Below are 20798 nucleotides of genomic sequence, written 5' to 3'. Positions count from 1 at the left end.
TGCTTAATAACACCTATTATTGCTGTACTGAAAAGCTGAAGGAATTCAGTTTACAGCGCTATCTAACAATATGACATGCTTATCATTATTATTAGTCTTCGTAGTAGTAGTAGTAGTAGTAGTAGTTCTATTAAAATCATTACACCAAGGTCTAATTTATGATCTGTCATCAAGCCTCCGCTCTGAAACGCTCAATAACACCATCCATGGTAATATTAAATAGTGGAGGCTTTCATTTAGTACTAATTGAGTCCCAATCGCTTGATGCTCTGTTAAATCTGAACAGGAAAATATGCACTTTGATCAATCTTTGAATCACATTCACATTATTCTATGTATATATTAAAGAGCCCGAAGTAAATGAAAACAAAAAAAAAACAATTGTGTTGGGTTGCATCTGCAAGCAAGATGTAAATGTGATTGAATTCGTATAAGCAAGTATGAAGTTCCACCATTTAAATTCTTCATTTTATTTCATTGTAATATTGTTTTAATCACACAAGTGGAAAACAATCGTTTAGCATTTCTGGAGATGTCCACATCATGAATGGCTAGTGACACTTTCTTCTGCCTTGGGTGTGTGCTTCCCCAAAAAACATCTGCACTGAGCTTTACAAAAAAGCAGTTGGTGAATAAGCCTGGACCTGTTCATTGCTGTGAACCGGTGTGCTCATACATTGCGGGCAAAGGGCATGCCTGATGTAATTGCAAGCACATGCCGAGTCTTAAAATGGATATGATGGCAATTGCAGCTACCCTGCTCATCGTTTCCCTGCCTCTGTCCTTCCTTCTTGGAAACCAGGTGCAGGGTGAAACTCGGACGGCCCCATGTTTTCATTTATCTGCCTAAAATAGAAACGCTCATGTACCATCTCAGGGTTTCCATTCACTTTTAAAATGTCCACCTCCCAAATATAGGTGGGAACTTGAAAAATGTTTTGGGGACCTCGGTTTGTCTATTAATGTGCCCCAAATCCAAGGTCTTGGCAATCAATCACCAGAAGATCAGAGCGGGCAGGTTGAACTTTATTTAGTCTATTAATGCCCAGAAGCTGGAGGAAGTCGGTGAGTTTAGATACCTTGGGGTAGTCTTTAGGGCTAACAAGTGTGTGGGTTGGGGGAATCAAGCTTTGGAACTTGATGCAGTGCGGCTCTCAGACGACTCTTGGTTTTAGATAAGAAATATGGGCGGTTCTCTCTTCTAACAGCCCTAAAGAAGTATAAACAAAGGATATTTCCTAGGCTGACTTATGGGACTGAGGTGCGGGAAGAAGATATTGTTTGGTCAAAGGTAGAGTCTTTGATTTGGAAACACTTTCTCTCTCTACCAAGGGGAATTGTAGTATAATTTATTGTGTTTTGGAGTACAGCTCCTATGAATGTGATAACATTATTGCCAGCAATAATGTGGCACATACAGCCAGACCTATGTTGTTAGGATAACATGTGGGTATGCAAAAAGAGACAGGCTGCAGATTTAAAAGTACACCAGAATTTTTTTTTCTCTTTTTCTCTTACTTGAAATGCCTCATTCAGAGGAGACTACATTAGCTGTCTAATTGACTGACTTAACTAACAAATACTAATACTAGTACTAACTCAATAACATTATAATGTAATATCTATGTGGAAAAGAGGCAGAAAGACATGCTCTGCGATTCATTTTAAACGTGCATTTGGATTTTATTTCTCTCTCTGTTCACTGTGTTTGCAGGAAGCAAAATCTGCATGCCAGGAAATTAGTTTAAAAATTGAGCTATTGTGGAAGGAAGGATGATACGGTTTTTGTAATTTGATTGGTGCAGAGTGTCTGCAGTGATTCCACGTAAGCATAGGGGAGGGAGACAGAGGTTTGCTGGAAGAGTCTGAAAGAAAAAACATTTTTTTTGCTTTTTGCTGAGCTGCTGAGATGGACCATCAGAGATTGGGCTGTGATGAGGCATTCCTAGTCTCACTTAGCACTGGCTTGAGAACTGCAGATGAACTGCATGTTCTCGCTGTGCACTTCAAACTTCAAGATTACGAGGACAACCCTGTAATTTTTCCTTCTTATTGTTACAAATAATGTGGAGTGAATTTCGTTTTATTGCTGCATTTGTTTTCTCTTCTGTTTGTTAGATAAGGTGGCAGCAAGAAGGGTAAGGTGTTATTTTGAAATGCAACTGTTTATAATACAAATGTTATGGACACAAACTGTGTAGAACATTTTTGCTTTTGCCTTTCCTTGGTGCATGTAGGATAATATTTCGGGGGAAGATTTTTTTTTTAGGTAATACATGTGCCATGTTTCCCATGCAGATGGAATAATAGCACTAGCAATTATACATAGCTGTGTGCATGTTTCCACTCAGTGTGTGGTGTCTGACATTGAACCAGCATACATGAACCAGCAAAGAGGCCTATGGAAACATATTTCACTAATGTATATAAATTAGTGATAATACCACCGGTTATTGAGAATGCTATATGTGAAGCTGTGGTGTTTCTGAATGTAAGTCCGAGGCCTCTATAGATCACAAGAACAGTCTAAGAAAAAGAAGAGTTTGTGTATATTGGGGCCACAAATAAAACATAAACATTATGCTCACCAAAATACCACCAACAATAATGTATACCACTAACTGATCCCATATAATGTAATAAGGAATGGTCACTGAAAGGAAGTAAGGCCAAACCCAATATAAATGCAAGGAGTAGTCATTGTCAAATTACCATTATTTTTGGCAGTAGAAAAATACCGCCAGACCCCAAATCTACACAAAATATCCAACAGAATGCCTTTAACTGTCGTGAGACATATCTTGGGTTTGATCTCACTGGATGCGAAGATTTTGTGGTGTAGAATGCTGCTATTGCGAAGCCTATGATTTTTCCCAGTTTACTTTCTTTTTGACCAGCTGAATTGTACACTTAAACCGGAGACTCTGGGCAATTGAACACATGGCATCAAAGTTCAATGGATATTCTGGATAGGAACTCTGCATTGGAAGAGGATTTAGAGCCCATCCCTGCTAGGATCAAGAGAAACATCTAAGAAAATGATTAGATCCACAACGGCCAAATTCTGAGACATATACAATCTCTAACCACTTTACCATGGACATAAAGCCGTATAATTTGCTAAACAATTTTATGAGAAAACATCAATAAGTTAAATTTATTACCAACAAAAGATGTTATAGGTACACATATGAGAGCCCCAGAGGGTGAGCAGTAATGTCGGTTGTGTACGTTGACAAGGGAAACATTAAGGGGCCGATTCATGGAACAAACGTGCGCCGAAAATCTACGCGCAAGTAGGCGCAAGCAGGCGCAAGCGGAAAAAAACAGGCGCCCGCGCACGCGTGCGATTCATGGAAGTCCCTGCTCGTGTTCACCGCGGGATGTGCGCCAAACCCGTGCATGGCGCACAAGTCACTGCAACATCGCGAAAGGCGTGCGCGACGGTGCGCGACGCGCACAGTGAAAGCGCACAACCTCAGCGCACACAGCAGAAAGTGGGCGGGACATGGGGCGTAACGCGCGGAATGGGGAACAACACGCGAAAATAAGGGCGTAACTGGGGATGCACTGTACGGAAGCAGAGGTAACGCCCACACGCACACGAACCACACGTATTCATGGAATGGAATAGGGCAAACCCACGCACAGCCAAAGCCGCGCACAAGCTGAAACACGTCCGCCACACGAAGGCAGGTGGTAGAGTCCCAGCGCATCAAAAAAGTGGCGCCGCGGGAAGTAAAATACGCGATTGAGCGGGGTACGTGTATTCCGGGTGTGCGCGGGAAGTGACACACGCGATTGAGCGGGGTACGTGTATTCCGGGGGTGCGCGGGAAGGTACACACGCGAATGAGCGGGGTACGTGTATTCTGGGGGTGCGCGGGAAGTGACACACGCGATTGAGCGGGGTACGTGCATTCCGGGTGTGCGCGGGAAGTGACACACGCGATTGAGCGGGGTACGTGTATTCCGGGGGTGCGTGGGAAGTTACACACGCGAATGAGCGGGGTACGTGTATTACGGGGGTGCGCGGGAAGTTCCACACGCGATTTGGCCGGGTACGTGGATTCCAGGGGTGCGCGGGAAGTTCCACACGCGATTTGGCCGGGTACGTGGATTCCAGGGGTGCGCGGGAAGTTCCACACGCGATTTGGCCGTGTACGTGGATTCCAGGGGTGCGCGGGAAGTTCCACACGTGAGTTGGCCGGGTACGTGGATTTCAGGGGTGCGCGGGAAGTTCCACACGCGATTGAGCGGGGTACGTGTATTTCGGGGGTGCGCGGGAAGTGACACACGCGATTTGGCCGGGCACGTGGATTCCAGGGGTGCGCGGGAAGTTCCACACGCGATTGAGCGGGGTACGTGTATTTCGGGGGTGCGCGGGAAGTGACACACGCGATTTGGCCGGGCATGTGGATTCCAGGGGTGCGCGGGAAGTTCCACACGCGATTGAGCGGGGTACGTGCATTTCGGGGGTGCGCGGGAAGTGACACACGCGATTTGGCCGGGCACGTGGATTCCAGGGGTGCGCGGGAAGTTCCACACGCGATTTGGCCGGGTACGTGGATTTCAGGGGTGCGCGGGAAGTTCCACACGCGATTGAGCGGGGTACGTGTATTTCGGGGGTGCGCGGGAAGTTCCACACGCGATTTGGCCGGGTACGTGGATTTCAGGGGTGCGCGGGAAGTTCCACACGCGATTGAGCGGGGTACGTGTATTTCGGGGGTGCGCGGGAAGTTCCACACGCGATTTGGCCGGGTACGTGGATTTCAGGGGTGTGCGGGAAGTTCCACACGCGATTGAGCGGGGTACGTGTATTTCGGGGGTGCGCGGGAAGTTCCACACGCGATTTGGCCGGGCACGTGGATTTCAGGGGTGCGCGGGAAGTTCCACACGCGATTTGGCCGGGTACGACGATACCAGGGGTGCGCGGGAAGTTCCACACGCGATTTGGCCGGGTACGTGGATTTCAGGGGTGCGCGGGAAGTTCCACATGCGATTTGGCCGGGTACGATGATTCCAGGGGTGCGCGGGAAGTTCCACACGCGATTTGGCCGTGTACGTGGATTTCAGGGGTGCGCGGGAAGTTCCACATGCGATTTGGCCGGGTACGACGATTCCAGGGGTGCGCGGGAAGTTCCACACGCGATTTGGCCGGGTACGTGGATTTCAGGGGTGCGCGGGAAGTTCCACACGCGATTTGGCCGGGTACGACGATTCCAGGGGTGCGCGGGAAGTTCCACACGCGATTTGGCCGGGTACGTGGATTTCAGGGGTGCGTGGGAAGTTCCACACGCGATTTGGCCGGGTACGACGATTCCAGGGGTGCGCGGGAAGTTCCACACGCGATTTGGCCAGGTACGTGGATTTCAGGGGTGCGCGGGAAGTTCCACACGCGATTTGGCCGGGTACGACGATTCCAGGGGTGCGCGGGAAGTTCCACACGCGATTTGGCCGGGTACGTGGATTTCAGGGGTGCGCGGGAAGTTCCACACGCGATTTGGCCGGGTACGACGATTCCAGGAGTGCGCGGGAAGTTCCACACGCGATTTGGCTGGGTACGTGGATTTCAGGGGTGCGCGGGAAGTTCCACACGCGATTGAGCGGGGTACGTGTATTCCGGGGGTGCGCGGGAAGTTCCACACGCGATTTGGCCGGGTACGTGGATTTCAGGGGTGCGCGGGAAGTTCCACACGCGATTGAGCGGGGTACGTGTATTCCGGGGGTGCGCGGGGAGCAGCACATGTGAATTGCACGTGTGGGTCCTCCCAGGTGTACCCTCTACACCCTCCACGGCCCCTGCAGGTGGCTCACACCACAGGGGCCTACCCAGCACATGTCCTGCAGGCACCCCATCCACCATGGTCATGCCCACCAGCCAACCCACATATCAACTAGCACTACTGCCCACCAACGCATGTCCCCCTGCACCCCCAGCCACCAGGGGCAGCCTCCAGCAGGCCCCCACCCATGTCTCCCCCCACCCCCACCCCCCAGCAGTGCAGGGGCAGCCTCAAACAGGCCCCCACTCATGTCCCCCTGCACCCCCACCCCCTAGCATCCAGGGGCACCCTCCACCAGGCCCCCACTCATGTCTCCCACCACCCCCACCCCCCAGCATCCAGGGGCACCCTCCACCAGGCCCCCACTCATGTCCCCCTGCACCCTCACCCCCCAGCATCCAGGGGCACCCTCCACCAGGCCCCCACTCATGTCTCCCACCACCCCCACCCCCCAGCCACCAGGGGCAGCCTACACCAGGCCCCCACCCATGTCTCCCACCACCCCCACCCCCCAGCCACCAGGGGCAGCCTCCACCAGGCCCCCACCCATGTCCGACTCATGTCTCCCAGCACCCCCACCCCCCCAGCCACCAGGGGCAGCCTCAACCAGGCCCCCACCCATGTCTCCCACCACCCCCACCCCCCAGCCACCAGGGGCACCCTCCACCAGGCCCCCACTCATGTCTCCCACCCCCCAGCACTGTGGGGCACCTGCCAGCAGGCCCCCACCCATGTCTCCCACCACCCCCACCCCCCCAGCATCCAGGGGCACCCTCCACCTGGCACCCACTCATGTCCCCCTGCACCCCCACCCCCTAGCATCCAGGGGCAGCCTCCACCAGGCCCCCACTCATGTCCCCCTGCACCCCCACCCCCTAGCATCCAGGGGCACCCTCCACCTGGCACCCACACATGTCTCCCACCACCCCCACCCCCCAGCAGTGCAGGGGCACACTCCACCAGGCCCCCACACATGTCCCCCTGCACCCTCACCCCCCAGCATCCAGGGGCACCCTCCACCAGGCCCCCACTCATGTCCCCCTGCACCCCCACCCCCTAGCATCCAGGGGCACCCTCCACCAGGCCCCCACTCATGTCTCCCACCACCCCCACCCCCCAGCATCCAGGGGCACCCTCCACCAGGCCCCCACTCATGTCCCCCTGCACCCCCACCCCCTAGCATCCAGGGGCACCCTCCACCAGGCCCCCACTCATGTCTCCCACCACCCCCACCCCCCAGCCACCAGGGGCAGCCTCCAGCAGGCCCCCACCCATGTCCAACTCATGTTCCCCACCCAACATGTCATCACAGTCCAGATCCCTGGTCTCTATGGTCAGCCCCCAAATGCAAAACACCCACCCGAGTATTGCATCCACCCACTCATATTCTGCAATTACATCACAGAACACCAATTGCAAGTTCCAAAACAAACACATGTCCCTCACATACACCCAATGGGTGTCAGTGATTCTCAAAACACATAACATGAAATGCATGAAAACAATGAGACACCACACATTGAAGTGCAACAAATAAATAATGTATTAAAGGAAAGATGAATAGAAACAAAAATGAAGAAACAGAAATGTGAATGGAAAAAAATGAAAAGAAGCATGTCCGTTCAAAATAAAAAAAAAATTAAAGAATATAGAAATCCAAAGTAATGTAGTACAAAGTCAATGTCCACCAAACAAAATCCAATGTGAAAAAAAAATGATAAGCCATTGATCCATGGATAATGTTAAAAAAGAAAGTATGTACAAGTCCACAACTATGTACAATGCAAGAAGCCAGGGTCCATCATCCCAACAAAATAAAGGAAACCTAACTAACTACACTAACTAATAAAAAAAACTATATACAAAAATGTGGCCAATGTCCAAAAGGTCCAAATGAAATAAAAACAAAAATGAAACTTAACACTACCTACATAACTATGTACAAGGGCAGCGGGCTAGTTCCACGGCTCACTTCTGGATGTGCCGGGCCAGGGCATCATCGAACTCCTCCTCAATGCCCCGGAGGCGGTCCTCCTCCATGGCCCCGAGGGTCCGCAGGGCCGTCGACGTGTCCACCTCCAAAGCCCTGCGGATTGCCTCGAGGCACTTGACCCGCCTCAGGGCCCTCTGCATGGAGTTCTCCGCCCTGACCATTGAGAGCCGTGCCTCTTCCGCCCGCTGCCGCTCCTCATCTATGGCGTGGCCCAACCGCTGCCACACGGAAGACACTTTTTGTCCTGGGTCCTCCTGCCCTCCGGCCGATGCCTGCCCCTCCGATGTCGAAGGCCCCGAGCCTTCATGGCTCCCACCATGGTGCTGCTGCTGCTGTGCCTCTGCCCCTGCACTGCCTCCTGCTGCCTGCACATCCTCCGCCGGCTGGGGTGCAGTCGTTGACGTGGCCACCCCTGCTGGACGTCCGACTCCCGACTGTGGCAGGGATGCCTCCTCCACCAGCCTGGCCGCACCGTCAGAGGCAGCTCCACAGGGCACCCAGGTGACTGATGGGTGGGAAGATGGCACAGAGGACGACTGGCGCGTAGGGGGTCCAGCTGAGGAGGGGGTCGTGGCAAGCCCCATCAGACGGAGGAATCCGGCCTGGGTGACCTGTCCCAGCAAGCTGACGTGGTCAACGAGCCATTCGAGATGACCTGCAGTCTCTTCATGAAAAGACTGCAGGTCACCTCGCATGGCCCGTTGACGCAACGCCACTCCAGCCAGGACAGGCTCAACCCGGGCCTGGATAGCCACGTCCGCAGGCAGAGGAAGGCCAGTTGACGTCAGCTCATCCCCTGCCTGAAAACTGGTCTGGACATGGGCATCCCTGCTGGTGCAAGATGATGCAGGGACAGGATCAGGGACAGGATTGCACACAGGCACCTCCGCGGCGGCCTGTGCTGCCTCCTGTCCCTGGTCCTGCACTGCACCACTAGCACCAGTGGGATCCCCACCCCCAGACCCCGTCTCCGGTGCTTGCACGGCCTCCTCCTCCACCAAACCCCCCACCAACCTGGATGACTCTGTGCCATCTTCCCCCGTTGGGCCCTGTGGGGTCCCAGCTGCCCCTTCTGCTGCCGAGGAGTCCAACTGCAACCTCCGCCTCTTGGACCTCCCCCCGGCAGCTGCGGCCTGGGACGCGGCACCGGACTCCTCACTCCCCGACGAGATGACAACCTGGGAGGGGAGCCGGGCCTTGCGTCTCCGGCTGGCGGTGGGATCCCCGCCGCTGTGCTCCACAGCACCTTCTCCGCCCTCTTCATCAGTTGACGCTGCAGACAGGGAGAAACAAAACACAGGCATCAGGGCACTGTACAATGTACACATACACACATGACAGTTGTACATGAGTGGCATTGGCAAACCTCTGACATGTCATCACAATCCCCAACACACATGTCATTACAACTTGCACACACGAGCCATACCACAGCCATGTTGCAACTGCCAACACCATCCATACACATACAACAGCATCAGCAGCCAAAGGTGAGCCAGACATCACATGCAACACAGGAAGTGCACCACACATGTACACACACCACCACACTTGCATGCATGTGTACACCTCCGCTAAGTGTCGCAGTGTTCAGACGGGCAACCATGTCACATCTGCCCATCAGGCATCCACTTAAAGCTGTCACATGCATCCATGTTGCATCACTGTTGCACCCTTGTCAAATACACACACATGCACATGTACACAGCGCTGATACAATCAGCTGAAAACAACATACATGCGTGACATCACGGACATGTCTACTCAAATACACATTCATACAAACTTGTGTGCCCACACAACTGCATTTGGCATGCAAGCCCACACACACAGGCACCATCCATGTCTCACACATTACAGCCCTCGCATGTGTCAGCCCCACGGCCCTGTACACCCGCACCCATACTCGACCCCATACAAACAGATGTGCAACCTGCACACTACTGAACAATCACCACACGCACTGCTCACAATCAGGATGCATGTACACTCACCGCTCGACTCCAGACGGGTCTGCCTCTCAAGGACCTGGACGTGGAGCGCTGGGGATATGTGTTCCAGGACCCTCATCTGTTCTTCCGACAAGTGGCCCCGGCGCCCCTTGGCATCCGCTGCCTTCAAGAGGCGCCGGGCCCTGGACCTGAAGTCCTCCCAGCGCTTCTTGACATGTTGGAAGTCGCGGACTGCCACCCCCTCCGCGTTGATGGCAGTCACGATGTCAGTCCAGATCCGAGTCCGTCCTTCCTTGTCGGCGCGGCAACTTCCGAAGAGGGCATCATACTGCCCCAGGACTTGCTCCACCAGGACACCAACTTCGGTGGCACTGAAGCTGGTGCCCCTCTGCCTTTCTGGCCGGGGGTTGTCAGTGGTCACAGATGGAGTTTGCCCCGACATGACAACCCCAGAGGCAGGAGTGGGTGGGCAACTGGGTCCTGGGGCTGGGCTGTGGAGCGATGGAATCCCAGTCGGGAGTCTTTGGTTCCAGCAGGGGTGGTCACACCAACAGCACCCCTGGCTGATGTGCAGGCAGCAAATGGCAGGGCACGTGGGCAGCAGGCAGTCAGGCAGCAGCAGATGGCAGGTGGGAGCGTGCTCGGGGCTCTGGGGGGCAGTAGTTCGGCCTTCTGGGCAGGAGCGTGGTCTTCCGTGTGCTTACGCGTGGCCAGCTTGATACGGAGTGATTTGGCATGTGAAAATTCTGCACGTCAGCGTGTAATTCGAGGAAAGGCCCTTAGCGCGTAAGCGCGTCTGCACGCATACGCATTTTCATTGGACCAAAGGCCCTCAGCGCGTGAGCGCGTCTGTGACGTGACGTGCGAGGGAGTATCCCTCATTGCACGTGATGACAGTACACACGTGGATCCCAACCAATCGCGTGTGAAAGTTCACGGGACCCCGAAGCACACGTACCCCGGCCAATCGCGTGTGGAACTACCCGCGCACCCCGAAACACACGTACCCCGGCCAATCGCGTGTGGAACTACCCGCGCACCCCGAAACACAGGTACCCAGGCCAATCGCGTGTGGAACTACCCGCGCACCCCGAAACACACGTACCCAGGCCAATCGCGTGTGGAACTTCCCGCGCACCCCGAAACACACGTACCCAGGCCAATCGCGTGTGGAACTACCCGCGCACCCCGAAACACACGTACCCAGGCCAATCGCGTGTGGAACTTCCCGCGCACCCCGAAACACACGTACCCAGGCCAATCGCGTGTACGCTCGCTCCCCTCCGATCACACGCGATGACACCCGAATACGGGAAACCAACGAGTCCGCCCACACGGAGGCGTCCCGCGCCCGCGCACAGCATAAAAGTGCGCGCAAACAACAAACGCGTATATACAGCGACGATGAATGCCCCATTTGTTGCTGCAGTGATTGTGGGACACCGCAGGAGGAAGAGAATAGCCAGGGCACGCATTTTTGCACCACGGACAGGCCTTTTTGGGATGCCTGACGACCAGGTCTACGGCAGGTATAGGTTTCCACCCCATATCATCCTAGACCTGGTCAGGGAGTGGGAAGATGACCTCACATCCCCCACCCTTTGCTCCCAAGCATTGAGCCCCTTGGAGAAGCTGCTCAATGTCTTGCATTTCTTGGCCACTGGGTCGTTTCAGCGGACCACTGCCATAGTGGGGGGGGTCTCACAGGCCACGCAGTCACGCTGCCTACACCAGGTACTGGCAATCATGACAGCGCGCCCCTCAGTCCGCAGGCACATATACATGCCCAGAACACCCGCAGAAAGGCAGGCCGTTGTCCTGGATTTTTTCAGGGTGGCACACTTCCCCAAAGTGCTCGGTGCCATAGATTGCACCCATGTGGCCCTACGTCCACCTAGGGCCACTGAGCACATCTACCGAAACCGCAAGCACTGGCATTCCATCAATGTACAGGTGGTATGCGATGCAAAGGGAATCATCACCTCTGTGTATGCAAACTACCCTGGCTCCACCCATGACAGTTTCATATACAGAATGTCCGCCCTGAGCCGGGCCCTGGAAGCTGGGCAGCATGGCGACACATGGCTCCTAGGTGAGTACAAATGCCCTTGCACATGCATGCAAGTCACACACAGACAAATATACCAAGCCTAATAATCTGAACAATTATCACCTCCCCAGGGGACAGTGCCTACCCTCTGAGCAACCACATGATGACGCCAATCCGGAACCCCACCACACCACCCCAGGTAAGATACAACGCTGCCCATATTGCAACCAGGGGCATAGTGGAGCGCACATTCGGAGTGCTCAAGTCACGTTTCCGCTCCCTTGACCGCTCTGGTGGGCAACTACTCTATGCACCAGCAGTTGTGTGCAGGATCATTGTGGCAGCATGTGTCCTGCACAATGTTGCAACACGGCAGGGCGTCCCGGTGGACATGGTGGTGCCCCCACATCCCCAACCACAGGCACAGGCGCTGCCCATGGGAGGGGACAGGGCACGTGGCGAGGTAGCCCGGACCCAGCTTGTGGCCACATTTTTCACCTAAACTCCCACCCCTGCGGAGTGCACACAGGCCTGGCACATACCAGGTGACAATCGATGATGACAAAGTGACAGTCAACTGTCACAACCCTACCACCCTGAGATAGTTGCCATGGAAGTGCCACATCGTCTGCATCCCTAGCTACTTAAACACAAGCTATCCTGTGCAACCAAAATGCACACATATGACATGTGACATGACATGAGCCATACACAAGTATTACAAGGCACAATGAGGCAGGGGGGGGGGAACAAGGGAACACAGAGAACGGTACTACTAGGCCAGGTGTCATTGTGATTGTGCAAGTGCAGGGGTAGGGGGAAGGGAAAAGTGCAAGGGTGGGGGGGAGTCCAGTACAGGGGAAGTAGGCCAAACAATTATACATAGGTCGCCTGGTGGCAACTGCTAAGGTAAGTGCAGACGAGTGCTGGGAAGGGAGGGCTGTAGGGATAGAGAGACAGTACTGCAGTGCAGGGGTTGCCAGGGTGGCAGTGCAAGTGGACAGTGGCTGGGCCAGGGACCGAGGTTGGTGAGAGTGGCCCAGTTGCAGCTCCTGTGCAGTTCCAGTGAACAATTCTGCAAGGGAGAGGCAGAGAGTAAGCAGAAGCAAAGAGGAAGGTCTTGAGGTGCTTCCAGAACTGGAGATGGTTCCCCTCAAGTTCAAGTCAGGAAGTCTGTTTGAGGGGGAGGGCCCTGCTGCGGAGAGAAACCTACCCCCAGCTAGTTGCTCTGAGAAGCGGATGACCTGGACATGCAAGGTGTGCATCACACACACCTGCAAAACAGGCCATGGCCATCACTGTCATGTCAGTCAAACCCTCCCAAACATCAACATGACATGGCAAGCAATACCCATACACCGACCCAGTAACGATAAGGTACACATTTCCATGTCCTAAATGTACAGTGGCATCGGACAATGATGCCTGACCCGGAATCCGATGAAATGACGACCAACAAAATGTCCCACCAAAAATAAGTCGATTCCAAATGCATTACAACAGTCGTAGACGTAACATCACAATGAATGCCTGGCTATATGCACATGATGCATTGCAAAATGAACACTGCAGCTCATGTGTGCAATGTCCTACTCCTGCATCACACTGCTGAGCGCACAGCACAGTGAACAGCCATTGCGTGTGATGCACACCCTGAGCATCACATCTAAGTGACAGACTACATCAAACATCAAATTAGGCATGTACTCGAACCATAATCGGTCACAGAACATGTGCTGGCGGGACACAGTGGGCACCAGAAGGCAAACAGTGTACACGTGGATATGCAAGGGTGGGAGTACATGGAGTGCATCCGAGTGCAAGTGTGTGGTTCTGCAAGGACATGCACTCCACATATGCATGTGCACTCAAGTGACCATCAGTGTTCCCTACACATCACATGTGAACATCCACCATGTGTACACCCCAGCATGTCAAACCACTACTATCCCCTCGCACCTGAAAGGAAAACACAACACATGAACAGGCATTGATCAGCAGAACACAACATGTACATAGGACAACAACATTACAATGTCAGAGTTCCCATCACACTGCAGGGCAACGCAACTATCAACAACAACCCCCCCTCCCCCTCGCAAATGACCATGACCCACTGAACAACTGCACCTGGGTCATGGAGCCTCCAACCCTCATTCCCACCTGGCCACAGGATCACCTTTACCCTTCGTGTCCATCTCCCACCTTGTGTGTAAAGAGATGCCTGAACCCTCAGAATCCACACTCATTTCCAAAATCACATAATCCAAGGCATGAAAAGGAACCCAAACACCCTCCAGTAGATGACTTGACATAGCAGTACGTCTCAAAGGCCAAGTACTACCACAATGATGCAACAACCAAGGTAGCACAGCAAAACAATGTCACGACAGGATGTGAGACATGTGTGGTACATGACATAGGATGATGCACCATGAATGGATGTGTACTGTCACAGATCCCCTGTACAGGCGCTGGAGTCTCATGAAACAACCACCCACACCATGTCCCGGGTGCCTGCAAGGTCAAACTCACACAGGCCCCTGAGATCCTGGTGGGGAAAGAGGTTCAGGGATATGCAGTCTGGACAGGTGTAGACACACTGGATGACTGGAATGCGTGGCAGGTGAGGGGAGCAGGAATGACACATGAAACCAGGGAATGCACGAAAATGTACAACCTGCATGAACACATGCACAATCCAAACAAACTTGGACATCATTGTCATGGCCTTCTGTAGTCCAGGCTCAGGAGTGGTACGAACCAACCACCCCCTCTAGGGTTTTGGCGCCTGCAAGTTCGGGGCTTACACAGGCATCCGCAACCCCAGTGGGGAAAGAGGGTCAGGGAACATTGCTTGGATAGGCATGGGAAGCAGGAACACCGGGTAGAGGGTACAGGTTTCGAAATTGCATAGGATCAAGGGTGATTAGGGTAAAAAACATACCAAATAGGACCACACATACATCCATGCATCAGTACACTCCCCAGCAAGCCTATGCAGGGCAGTTTGTAAGAAAATACAACAAGACACTTAGCTCTGGTTTTGAGTGCTGGCCTCCTGCCTGCGCACTCTCAGGTCCGGTTACAGGAGCACTGCAATGCTGCAAAGAGAGACACAGTCAGCAACCAGTACGTGCCAATTACACAAAAACACAACACAAAACATGCCCCATAACAACATACAACTCTACAAACAGACAATCTGTGTTCCATGCTTCGTACCCATATATAACATCACCCCTGTGACGGGTCATTCACAGTCAATGCAGTAAGTCAGCCGCTGGTGGGTGCGTGGCAAATGGAACACCAATGTGTCACAATTCACACAACATGCAATGTTCCCTGGGTAAGCAGACAGACCCATATGGCAAGCCATGACTACAGAGCAAGTTGCGTACCACCATGACCAAAACAAAGTTGCCAGTGCATTTATCATGAAGTACGTGGAATAGACATGCACTGCACCCGAGTATGTCCCTTGCTGTATGTCCCTGTGAGCTGCCCCTTTCCATGTCTTGGAAGGCTACATGGTTGATACAAGTGCCTCAATGAACCTTGGTGTACCGCAGGGTATGTGACACTGCCCCCGCATGTGTCCCAGACAACCCTACTATCAACAGCCATCAGTCCACAAACACATCTGAGCTGCATTGTGTGCTTCAACACCAATATTTGTCTAAGCTCACCCTCAGTGCTGTGACTAAGCCTGCACGTGCAACTCGCCTGGAGCAAGCTTTGCTGTCTCGTGGCCCCCCTGTGATGCTCACCTTGCCTGGAGTTCCTTGGAACATGTCAGCAGTTCTAGGATGTGGGTCTGCAATCACTGTGGCTCTGCTTGTGCACACATGTGCATGTGGGCACCAACAAACGGGTCAGGAATTACGTCGTCCAATGGGCCATGTCTGCTGGCAAAGGTGCTCTGGTGCCTCATCCCCCTGCAGAAAGTGCATGAAACACATGATTAATGCATCAAAGTGATCTGTGTGTGTCCTTGGAACATGTCAGCAGTTCTAGGATGTGGGTCTGCAATCACTGTGGCTCTGCTTGTGCACACATGTGCATGTGGGCACCAACAAACGGGTCAGGAATTATGTCGTCCAATGGGCCATGTCTGCTGGCAAAGGTGCTCTGGTGCCTCATCCCCCTGCAGAAAGTGCATGAAACACATGATTAATGCATCAAAGTGATCTGTGTGTGTCTCATCAGGCATCTCATTACTTGACCATGTCAGAGAGTCACATCACAAATCACACCATCAGTCCGTCTTTCACCTCCAAAGTGTGGAACACTATCTACAGCATGATTTGCAACAAGCACGTGTACAGGAAAGATATGAAACATAATACACAATGCATAGCAATCAATGTCCACATTAATCATGACACGCCCCATCTAGCAAAAGCTGAACAATGGACAATTACACCTAAATCATCCCCACTAGGGGTGTCAACACAAGTCAAAAAGCACCAGACATGCCACAGATATGACAGTCCAAAGCCCTTGTGTAAAATTCTGTTACACCGAACCATCCTTGCGAGCCCATGGATAAGGGAGGCAGGAGTGGCATATGTGAGTCAAGGAACCCAAGCAGCAAACACATACACAAGACAACCATGAAGGGCCCAGCTGGAACAGACAGTGGATGCCTTCAAAAACCACAAGGCACCGCACTGTCACATGTAAGCACAATAGACTACAAATTTTAAACTAACTCAACTATTAACTAATTACACTAACTATGGAAAACCTACTTTACCTATTTAAACTAACTATCAAACAGAAACTGAACTAACTAAACTAAAAGAAAAATCAAAAATGGCCACATACGACCCGGGGGGGAGGGGAGGCACCCAGGAGGGGGGAGGTACAGGGTGCTGCTCAACATCCACATGCGATGATGCTGAGCCAAAAAAAAATACCTCCATGGGCTCAACGCCTTCACAGCACGACCTATGTGGGAGATAGATGGTCGTCCGAGTCTGGCTCATCCTGGTAAGGAGGACGTGGCACAGTAGCCTGGCCACGCCTAGCCGCAGCTTGCCCCTCGTCGGCAGCAAGTCTGCCGGACAGGTGAGCCTGGTTCTGTGTGGCGATGTTACATAGGTCTGCATGCAGGACCTCACGTGATACACGTGCTTCCTCTTGCAAGGTAGCACGTGTAACACGGAGTTCCTCCTGCAAGGCCTGGCTGGACAACCGCTGCACCTCCCGGCAAGCCTGTAGCTCAGCCGAGATGGTGCGCTCAAGCTGTGCAAACCTCTCCTCTGCCTGCTGCCTCTGGGACATCATAAGGACACCCAGAGTGGATCTGAGGGAGGCATACTCCTCCCTCAGGGCATCCATGTGCGCCTCTGCGTGAGCAGCAATTGCTTGACGCAGAGACGACATTTCAGCCTGGCGTGCCCTGTCTGAGGCCGCCATGCCCAGCCTGAGTGAGCGGGCCGTGGACCGTGCCGCCTGCTGCTGGAGAAGCACCTGCCTAGCAGGGGGGAGCACAGATCGGGCCACACGCTCCATGCTGTCAGCGATGTTCTCCATTGCTGCCCCCTGCCGTTCTGAATTGGCAGTCATGTCTTGCTCCCACTCAGTATACAGCGGTTGCGCGCGGCGACCGCGTTGCCGGGCTTGACCCCTGCGGGACCCAAGGACCGGGGGTCCTCGCTGTGTTGGCACCGCCTGCGGCTGCACGACTACATGCCCCCGTCGACGTGATGTCCCAGGCACATCAGTGACTGGTGTGGAGGGTGACCCTGCGTCCCGATCCACCACGGGCGGAGGAACCAAGACTGTCTGATCCCTCAGTGCAGGGGTCGCAGACAGAGGAGTGTCCACATCAGAATCACTCACCCCTGACACATGGACTTGATGGTCATCCAACTCAACATGGACGTCAGAGTCGTCATCAAGGCTGGACTCATAGGCAGCCAGAGACAGGATGGACTGCAGCACTTGGGGGTTTTCGTGGCCTACCACCCCACGACCCCCACTAGTGCCGGGTTGATGTGGTCTTACCAACCTTGTGTCTGGCATGACAACACCATCCTCTGCATCCATTGCGTCATCACCTGAAAAATAGAGAGGAAAATGTCAGTACACATGTCAGAAGCACACAACACACACACACACACACCGACAGCAAAGGCATCTGGCAGACATGTGACACACAACATATGACCTTGCATGCATGCTGGGTCTACTTAGAATAGCTTCTGTGATCAGACCTGTTGAAAGGTGGCAGTTTGCATGGAAGTGGGTCTATGCAGTGCAGATAATGTGTACGCCACTCACTACCTACATGTACAAGCACTCCATGGTGTGTGCCAGGAAATGTGAAGGCAGTGCAATGTCAAAATCAGACATCACGTGCATTGTGTATTCAATGTGTACCATGTCTAGAAGGCAAGCACCCCTCCACCCCAGTACCAAAGCAGGGATGCCTAGCATGGTATCAAAAGGCTGACCATACACCTGTGTATTGACAAGCAGTGTTGACTGGCATCAACAGCTTAATGTGATTTCAATTACAACACTGCAAATGATGCTGGGACAGTGGGCAGGACACATGATGGAAGATCCGGAGGCCGGCCACGTGTGAAGAAGACACGACAAGAGTTGGACAGAGTCATTGGCCATTGAACAGGCTGAGGCCTGTGAGCCACACAGATTGTCAGAGCCTAAACATGTGTGCAACGCAGGACTGAGCCACAGTTGACATGGGGAGGCCGATAATATGGCAGGCAATGTATGTAACCAAGGACTCATATTACAGTGATCATCCAGTCAAGGACACATAGGGGCATGTGTGCAATGCACATGGAGCATGAATGGGCACTCATGTCCCTGCGGGACATCTGACCCATGCACAGTACAAGTGGGATGCCCTGCATCGAGTACTAAGGCTGTACCACACGGCATATGTCTGGCAGTTTCTAAGCTGGAAGTTAGCATCTACACAGGACACATGAACATGAAACTACACATTGGCAAGAATGTAGCAGACCAGTGCAAAGGTGGAACTGGGGTGCAGAGTGGCGGAGGAGGGGCAAGGGAGCATGGCCACATGGAGTCCCGCATGCAGGCAGAGGAGACATGCATGACGGTGGCATTGCATTACTTACACATCAGAACCATGTACAGGTCACATGTAGCAGCAATCATGCACAACACATCCCACAAGTGAAACACACACGTCCTCAACAACTACGCATCAACACTCACTGGACTGGGCATCAAAGTCCAGCATCTCTCCCACACCTTCGACCAATTCTGGTGGTATGAACTCCGCAACGAGAGCCTCATGCGGAGTGAGTTCTTCCTCCTCTGGTGCAGGCCCACCGCCAGTCACCAGAGTCAAGTTGTAATTTGAGGCACCCTTGGCCTTAGTGCTGCGCTTGATGTCATTCCAGCGCTTTTTGCACTCCTGCGCCGTGCGCACCTCATGGCCGAATGAACTGACATGTTCCGCCACATGCTTCCAGTGGGTGTCACGTTGGGCAGCCGTAGTCTGACTATTGGCACCCACTAGCATGTCACGGCTGTGTCCCCGCACGTAGTCCACGAGGAAGTCCAGTTCCTGCTTACAGAAAGGCTTCTTCCTCGACGTGCAGGAGGTCGTGGCTGTGTGTGGGGTCCCAGCCTGTGCTGCAGATGCAACCTTCCTCCTCTTGGACTGTGGCGCAGACCCTGGCTGGCTAATGCCGCCCTGACCAGTATGGCCAGTGGGTTGGGTGGATTGAGCCGAGGGAGTGGCAGGTGGAGGGATGACCAAAGGCCTGACTTGTGTCAGTGGCAGCTGGGTGCCCACTAATGGACCCTGCGCAGCAACATCAGCTGTGGCAGGGTCATTGACCGCAACGGTCCTGGTTGGCAGACTCACAACCGGGGTGCTGTTGGGTGCATCTGCCCCTGCACTTGCCAACACCCGGCTGTTCGGGGCAGCAGATGACATGACTGCCCCAGGGACACGTGTCTTGGTCTGAGCAGCCCGGCCTGCCCCAATGGTTTCCCCCCTGGCCTGTTGGAGATCTACCAAGGGCTCTTCAAGTGCCAACGCAGCCTGCGCTGGCAGACCCTGAGCCTGGGTGGCGGTGTCCACAACTGCACCTGCAGCTACCGCTACCCTTGGGCCCGTGGCAGTCGATGAAACGGACTGCTGGGTCATACGGGTGCCAGTGCCAGATGCAGGAGCTGCATCCCCCTGAACCACAGGGGGTGGTGGCATGGCTGCACCAACACATGGAACAACATTGTGCTCAAGTGGCGCACCCCTGCCTCTTCCCCCTCTGTGGCTGCCCTGGACACCCTGGAGTCCCCCTACTCCCTGGTCACCACGGCCACGTCCCCGACCACGCCCGCCACGAGGAGGATGCCCAGCTGAGGCGTCCCTCACCTTTGGTAGCCTCCCTACCATGGCACAGATGTAATAGTGCTGGCACAGATGGAGTGGTGCCAATGGGAGGTGTACAGCACAATTGACCTGGGCAATTGGGGTGAAGGGGGTGGGAAGCAAGATGTTAACAGCCCCCCTGCACCTGCAAGGCTGTATGTGACCCCGGTGATGTGTTGACGGGTCACGCAACGCTCAGGCACCCCAAAACTGCAGTAAAACCGTGCACGCAACCCTGCAGCCTACGTGCGTGGATTAAACCTCCCGCAGTACGCGGTGGCACCCAGTAACACGTATAACGCGTACGCGTGGGACACGCAGGCTACGATGACATCGAAAATGGGTGCGATACACAGGGGCACCCGCAGTGGGAAAAGGAGCGTTTGCGACTCACCGTCTGACTAGCGCGATGCAGAAAAACACGCGTAGCCAATACCCCCGCCAAAAGAAGAGATACGTCCTTGAGAGCTGTGAAGTAGATGGCGCGCGAAACAACTGGAAGCAGCAACACACGTCGGTCTCCACGAAAGGCACGTACAGCGAACTGCTGGGCCCGCTCACCTTTAACCCGTGCTGAGGGAAACGCACGCGCGCGTCACGTCACATGCGGACGTGCACTTTTTCACGTT

This window comes from Ambystoma mexicanum, chromosome 8 (genome assembly GCF_040938575.1).
Source record: "Ambystoma mexicanum isolate Mex_15411 chromosome 8, UKY_AmexF1_1, whole genome shotgun sequence".
NCBI classification, from domain to species: Eukaryota; Metazoa; Chordata; class Amphibia; order Caudata; family Ambystomatidae; genus Ambystoma; species Ambystoma mexicanum.
Note: the sequence above shows the minus strand (reverse complement) of the source record.